This window comes from Dasypus novemcinctus, chromosome 30 (genome assembly GCF_030445035.2).
Source record: "Dasypus novemcinctus isolate mDasNov1 chromosome 30, mDasNov1.1.hap2, whole genome shotgun sequence".
Lineage (NCBI taxonomy): Eukaryota > Metazoa > Chordata > Mammalia > Cingulata > Dasypodidae > Dasypus > Dasypus novemcinctus.
In genome coordinates this window covers 17,997,605-18,005,887 of record NC_080702.1, presented here as the reverse complement: position 1 = coordinate 18,005,887, position 8,283 = coordinate 17,997,605, and the positions used below count along the sequence as shown (strand labels likewise).

The 8,283-nt window shown below is 34.3% G+C and overlaps 1 pseudogene; it reads left to right on the top strand.

The window, feature by feature from the left end:
- Positions 1-6,945: 6,945 nt before the first annotated feature.
- On the top strand, positions 6,946-7,311 carry LOC101439990 (replication protein A 14 kDa subunit pseudogene; annotated as a pseudogene).
- The last annotated feature ends 972 nt before the right edge of the window (positions 7,312-8,283 follow it).

Genomic DNA, 8,283 nt, shown 5'->3' with positions numbered 1-8,283 from the left:
TACAGGTTGAATTTTTTTAAACAAATCAATTTCATTGATATGTAAATGTGGACAAACAATGGTATTTGCTAAATAATACAGTTGTGCATTCATTGCTTCAATCATTAATAAAGCATTTTCATTATTTCAATAATACTACTAATAAAAACAAACAAGAAAATTCCTCACCCCTCAATCTCTCTATGCTTCCCACACTGTTCAAAGCAGCTGTTTCTTGCTATTCTATCCAAAGTGCATAATCAATTTCTTTTAGTAAAATTACAATGTTGTGTGTTCACCATCTCAAAAATTTTAGAACAATTTCATTACTTCAAAAAGAAAGACTTCACATCCTTAGCATTCCTCCCTCAGACCTACATTACCACTAATCTTCATTCATCTCAATTTGATTTCTATTTATATTTTATATAAATGAAATGATACAATATGAAATGTCTCATCTCCTTCACTTTATGTTTTGTGTTCTTTGTCTGATATTGACATTTTGGACTATTAATTTCCAGTCTCCCAACTTCAAAGAAAAATGGTCTTATATGTGCAATTATACCCATATTCATATTTCACAAAATATATTTCTATTACACATAACATATTTAGTTAATAACAGGGTAATCATACTGTACTATTTGTCCTTTTTTGTCTGGCTTCATTCACTAAACAAAATATCCTCCAGATTCATCCATGTTGTAATATGTTTCACGACTTCATTTGTTCTTACTGTTACATAATATTCCATCTTGTGTATACTCCACAGTTTGTTTATCCATTCATCAGTTGATGGACACTGGGTTGTTTCCAAAATTTAGCTGTCATTAATAATGCTGCTTTGAACATAAGTTTGCAGGTATCTATTCATGTCATTGTTCTCAGTTTTCTTGGCATGTACCTAACAATGGTAGAGTTGGATCTCATGGCAAGTCTACCTTGAACTTCCTTAGGAGCTCCACTGGCTGTACCATTTTACATTCCCAGAAACAGTGAATAAGTTTTCCTATCTCTCCACATCCACTCCAATATTTACAGCTCTCCATCTTTTAATAGCAGCCAGTTGAATGTGAAATGATATCCTAACAGTTTTTTTTCCCCACAAGCCAATTATCCCTGTGGTAACTTTTCTGACACTTCCTGCTTAAAATCTAAAAGGTCGGAGGGATCGTGAGGCCCAGGTTTCATGGTCTGTATTCATACTGAAAATCAAGATCAAGCAAAATTTTGCCCTTCTGCTCCATGGGAGGTTTCTGTCCTCCCTAAGTTCACCTTATTGTAGTTTTGATTTGCATTCCCTAATGGCTAGTGATATTAGATATTTTTCATATTTTTCATTTCCATTTGTTTTTCTTCTTTGGACAATTGTTGTTTTTTTTTTTCACTTTTGCCCACTTTTTAATTGGACACTTTGTCGTTTTATTGTTGAGTTGAATTAACTCCTTATAGATCATGATATTATACCCTTACCAGATATGTGACTGCCAAAGGTTTTTTCCTTGATTCCAGTGCCTTTTCTCCCTTTTGACAAAGTCCTTTGAGGTGCAAAAGTGTTGAATTTTGAGGAGGTCCCATTCATCTATATTTTCTTTTGTTTCTCATACTTGGAGTGTAAGTTTTAAAGAACTACCTCATACCACAAGACCTTGAGGATGTTTTCTTACATTTTCTTCTAGGAATCATAAGGTTGCTGCTTTTATATTTAAATTCTTCACCCATTTTTGAGTTAATTTTTATGTAAGATGTGAAATAGGGGTCTTCTTTATTTCTTTTGGATATGGCTTCCAGTTCTCACAGTATCACTTATTGAATAGACTGTTCTGGCCCAGCTGGGTGGCCTTAACAGTCTCACCAATAAGTGTTTGACTATAGATGTGAAGGTCAATTTCAGAGTTCTCAATTTGTTTCCATTGGTCAATCTGCCTGTTCTTATGCTGATACCAAGGTGTTTTTACCACTGAAGCTAGGTAATATGTTTTAAAGTTAGGAAGTGAGAGTCATCCAACTTGGTTCTTCCTTTTTAAAGTTTGTGGGTTTTGTTTTTTTTGTTGTTGTTGCTAATTTGGGCCTCTTATGCTACCAAATAAATGCAATTACTGGCTTTTCAATTTCTGCGAAATGGCTGTTGGGATTTTTATTGGGATTGCATTGAATCTGTAAACCAGTTTGGGTAGAATTGACATCTTAATGATATTTAATCTTCCAATCCATGAACATGGAATATCCTTCAATTTATTTAAGTCTTCTTTAGTTTCTTTTAACAATTTTTGCAGTTTTCTGTATACAGGTCCTTTATGTCTTTGGTTAAGTTAATTCCTAATTATTTAATTGTATAGTTATTTTTTATAAATTGAATTTTTTTTCTCATTTCCTCCTCAGATTGCACATCAGTAGTGTATAGGAATGCTATGGATTTTAGTACATTAGTCGTGCATTCCACCTCTTTGCTGAAATAGTCTATTAATTATCGCAGTTTTGTGGTGGATTTTTCAAGATTTTCTAGATATAGGATCATGTCATCAGTGAATTGTGAAAGTTTAACTTCTTACTTTCCTATTAGGGTGCCTTTTATTTCTTTTACTAATCCAATTGCTCTAGCTAGAACTTCTAATACAATAGTGAATAAAAATAGTGAAAGTGGGTATACTTATCTTGTTCCTGATCTCAGCGGAAAGGTTTCGGTCTTTCCTCATTGTGTACAATGCTAGCTGTAGTTTTTTCATATATGCTCTTTACCATATTGAGAAAGCGTCCTCCTATTCTCATCTTTTGGAGTGATTTTTTAAAAAATGTATTACCATCAAATTTATTTCCAAACTTCCAAAATAAATCTTCTCAAAATTCTACAAACATTAAGAAACAGCCCCACCTTTTCAATCCATGTTCTATCTCCTGGAAACCTGTATTCTATAATTTAACTCCATGAGTTTACTTATCATATGTAGTTCATATTTTGGAGACCATACATTTGTCCTTTTGTGTCTAATTTATTTCAATCAAAATAATGTCCTCAAGCTTCATCCATGTTGTCATATGCATCCCAACTTCATTTCTTCTTATTAGTAACCTATAGTGTATATATACCACATTTTATTTACCCATTAATTGCTAGATGGACAGAGTTAGTTTCCATCTTTTTTTAAGTACATGTGTCATTTTTTTCTTCTTTATTTTTTTTAAATGTTACATTTAAAAAATATGAGGTTCCCATATACCACCCACCCCCTTCACCTCACATCTCCCACCTCTTTCATCATGAGTGGCACATTCATTGCCTTTTGGAATACATTTTTTAATACATTTTGCAGCACTGCTACACCACACGGATAGTGGTTTACATTATAGTTAACACTCTCCCCCAGTCCACACAGTGGGCCATGGCAGGACATACAATGTCCAGTATATGTCCCTGCAGTACCACCCAGGACATCTCCAAGTCCTGAAAATGCCCCCACATCATATCTCTTCTTCCCTTTCCCTACCTTCAGCAGCTACCATGGCCACTTTCTCCACATCAGTACTACCACTTATTCCATTGCTAATCACAATAATTCCATAGTAGAATATTAGTAAGTTTGCTCTAATGCATACTCTATCCCTCCATCCTGTGGACTCTGGGATGGTTAAGTCCAGTCCCCCTCTATATCAAGAGGGACTTAGATCTTTTGGAGTGCTTTTACCAAGAAAGGGTACTGCATTTTGTCAAATGACTCTTCTGCATTGAGATGATCATGTGATTTCTCTTCTTCAATTTATCAATGTATTGGGTTTTCTTTTTACACTAATTGAATTTCTTGTCTTGAACCAACCTTGCATACCTGAGGTAAAAAACAATTGATCCTCATGTATAATTCACTGAATGTGCTTTGGATTCTGTTTGTAAGTATTTTGTTGAGGATTTTTGCATCTATATTAGAGATATTGGTCTGTAACTTTCTCTGTTTTTTTTTAGTAACCTTTTTTGTTTTGGTATTAGTGTGACGTTGGCTTCATAGAATGAGTTTGGTAGTGGTCTTTCCTGTTCAGTTTTTAGAAGAGCTTGAGTAAGATCAGTAGTGGTTCCTCTTTAAATGATTTGCAGAATTTACCTCTGTAGCTATCTAGTCCCTGTCTTTTCATCATTGGGAGGATTTTGAAGATTGTTTCAATCTCTTAATTTGTGACTAGTTTGTTGAGGTATTCTATTTCTTCTAAAGTAATTGTAGGAGGTTCATGAGTTTCCAGGAATTTGTCCATTTCATCTACATTTTCTAGATTTTGGCATACAGTCGTTCAAAATATCCTCTTATGATCTGTCATATTTCGACAGGGTCAGTGGTAATACCCCCCCCCCATTTCTGATTTCATTTATGTCTTCTCTTTTTCTTTTATTTTTATCAAACCAGCTAAGGTTTTGTCAGTTTTGTTAATCTTCTCGAAGAACCAACTTTTGGTTTTGTTGATTCTATTGTTGTTTTTTTCTCAATTTCATTTATGCTCTGATCTTTACTATTTCTTTCCTTCAGCTTTGTTTGGGCTTAGTTTGTTGTTTTTTTTCCTAGTGCTTACAGGTGTGTAGTTAGATCATCAATTTTACTTCTTTCCTTTTTAGAATAAACATTCAGGGCTACAAATTTCCCTCTAAGCACTGCCTTTGTGGTGTGCCATAGGTTTTGTTATATTGTGTTCTCGTTTTCATTCATCTCAAGGTATTTGCTGAATTATCTTGCAATTTATTTTTTGACCTTCTGATTGTTTTGTTTAATCTCCATATCTTTATGAATTTTCCCTTTTTCCGTCCATCTTGATTTCCAGTTTCATTCCACTAAGATCAGAGAATATGTTCTGTATAATTTCAATCTTTTAAATATTATTGAGACTTGTCCTGTGACCCAACACATGGTCTACCTTGGAGAAGGATCCATGAGATCCTGAAAAGAATGTATATACTGCTGTTTGGGGTGTTGTGCTCTAGAGATGTTTATTAGGTCTAGTTCATTTATCATATTATTAAACTTCTCTCTTTCTTTATTTATCTTCTGTACAGATGTTCAATCCTATACTGAGAGTCTCCGACTTTTACTGTAGAGATATCTACTTCTCACTTCAGCTTTATCAATGTGTACCTCATATATCTTGGGCCATACTGGGGTTAGGTGCATAAATATTTTGAATATTTGTTTCATGTTGTTGAATTAACCCTTTTACTAATATATAATTATGTTCTTCAATCCTTAAAACAGTTTTTCATTTAAAATCTACTTTGTCCAATATTAGTATCACTAATCTGGTTCATTTTTGGTTACTATTTGCATGGAATATCTTTTTCCAACTCTTCACTTTTAATCTGGTCATGTCCCTATGTCCGATGTGAATCTCTTTTAGATACCATGTAGATGGGTTATATATATTTTTTTTTTTTTTTTTTATCAACTACATTTTTTTTTTTATTTTTTTATTTTTTAAAATTTTTTATTTTTTATTGACTTTGTAATAATATTACATTAAAAATATATATGTGAGGTCCCATTCAACCCCATTCCCCCACCCCCCCTCTCCCCCCCCCAACAACACTCGTTCCCATCATCATGACACATCCATTGGATTTTGTAAGTATATCTTTGGGCACCTCTGCACCTCATATACATTGGTTCACATCATGGGTTATATTTTTTAATCCATTCTATCAACCTGTGTCTTTTAATTGGGGAATTCAAGTCATTATCAATCAATGTTTTAACTACGAAGGCATTACTTACTTTATCCAGTTTGACCTTTGGCTTTCTGTTGTCATATCATGCTATAGTCTTTTACCATTTCTAATATTCTTTTCCAAGTCTTTTGCTCTTGTTTACTACTTTCAGGCTGCAGCACTCCATTAAATATATCTTGTAATTCTGGTCTTTTGACAATATGTCCTATCAGTTTTTGTTTGTCTGTGAAGACTTTGAATTCCTCTTCATTTTTGAACAACGGCTTTGCTGGATACAGAAACCTCAACTGGCAGTTTTTCTCTTTCAATGCCTTAAATACATCATACCACTTTCTTATCTCCTCCATGGTTTCTTATAAGGGGTCTGTACTTAATCTTACAGCTTTAAAAATCTCTTTATTTCTGATTTTCACTATTCTGAATTGTAGTTGTCTTAGGGTAAGTCTATGGATGTTTGTTCTGTTTAGGGATCATTGTTCTTCATGGATATTGATATTTATGTCTTTCATAAGTATATGGAAGCTTTCAGCTATTAATTACTGAAATATTCTTTTTGCCTCTTTTCCATTTTCTAATACTGGGATGCCAAAAATGTGTATGTGTATGTTTCTTGTTGTCATTTAATTCCCTGAGACCCTGTTCCATTTTTTCACATCATCTTCTCTTTCTGTTCTCCTGTCTATTCCAGTTCAGCTCTTCTGTCTTCAAAAATCATTAATACTGTCTTCAAGCACTTCAAATCTGCTCTTATGTACATCTAATATATTTTTAATCTCATACATCATGTCTTTCCTTCCCAAAAGTTACTTTTTTTTGCAGATTTTCCAAAATTGTTCTTTATGTTCATCCAGTGTCTTCTTAATGTCCTTTATTGCTTTAGTCATATTTTATTTTAATTCTTTAAAATGATTTAGGAGTTTTGTGTGATTTCCAATGGTTAATTGTCTTAAATCCTGAATCTCTTAAAGATAATTGGTTTGTTCCTTTGGATGGACTATCTCTTCTTGCTTCCAAGTATGACTTGTAATATATTGTTGATGACTATGATGTGATAAGTTGGTGAATTTATTCTGATGTACTCTCTTTTGACTCATTATTTTTTCACAGTTCTTTGATATTTGGTCCCACTTATTCAAAGTCTTTAAAATTACCCATCTTAAGTTACCAAGATCAGGCCAGAGACTCACTAATAGGGTGTAAACTTTCTCCAATGGGTAGGGTAAAGAGAGCTCTAAAAGCAGTTTCTTGGTGAGTCTTGCACCGTAATCATGGTGGACGTGATGGAGCTGCTGAAGTGGTGCATCAATGCCAGTATGCTAGCTCAGTTCATTGACCGGCCTATATGTTTCGTAGGGAGACTGGAAAAGATTCATGCCCCTGGGAAAATGTTTATTCTTTCAGATGGAGAAGGAAAAAACGGAATCTTTGTGTTGATGGAGCCACTTGATGAAGAAATCTCTGGAATTGTGAAAGTAGTTGGAAGAGTGACGAACAAGGCAACTATCATGTGTGCATCTTACATCCAGTTTAAAGAAGATAACCATCCTTTTGATCTTGGACTCTACAATGAAGCAGTGAAAATTACCCATGAGTTCCCTCAGTTTTTTCCTTTGGGGGTTGTGCAGAATGCTTGACCTTGAAGAATTTGTTATGATTGTGAATGAAATACATTAAAGACTGTTAAAAGAGGAGGCCTCTAATGTTTGAAGGAGAGATCCCTGTTATTTCTAATATTTGTTCTTTTTAAAAATCCATTTATCTAACTTTATATTCCAGTCCAATTTTTGATGGAACTAGGTAGATTGGCATTTCTCACCTAAGGAGTAACAGTTCTCTTATAAGAATTGTTTCTCTTTTGTAGAGTCAGATTTGATCAAGAACAGACCAATTGTCTGGGTTTAGTTTTCTATGATAATAATAAAAATTAAAACAATGTAAAAACATTTAAAAAATAAAATAAAAGCAGTTTCTTCTCTTATAATTTCGAGATGGGCCAGCAGATGGTGCTTGGTGGCACAATTTTCTGCAGAGGTGTATCTTTCTGTTTTCCTTTGTTTTTCCTGACCAGAGCTGAGATTCAAAGCAGCCTCAGCTGGCTGAATTCACTAATGAAAAGTATACTGAGTCCCCATCCTTTTCCTTTGTAACAGCTGGAAGGCAGGAAGACATCTGGTCTCCTATCAGTCAGCTGAAATGAGCAAGGGATTTTCCCTCCACTAAATATTTTGGGGGGGTGTGAGGTAAGCCCTTCCCATAAGCTAGTTGGTTTAGTAATCACAATTTGTTATTTTCACTTCTTCATCTCTCAGTCCCTCACCTTTCTGGGAATTGTGAAGCACTGTCCTGGCCTGCTGACCCTGAAAGCAGGTCCCTTGGGCAGGCTTTGGCTTCTTCTCCATTGTTATTATTAGAGCTGAGCCTTATCTGACTAATCTGATGCAGTTTCCTATTTGATTATATTATTTTGGCCACTGGTGCTATATGACAATTTTTTAGGTTATACTTTGCTTGAGAAATGCTTATGTATTAGTGCAAGCAGACCCATGTTGTATATGGTATGGATATCTTGAGTCATTCGACATGCTCAGTGGCATGCTAGATGCAGG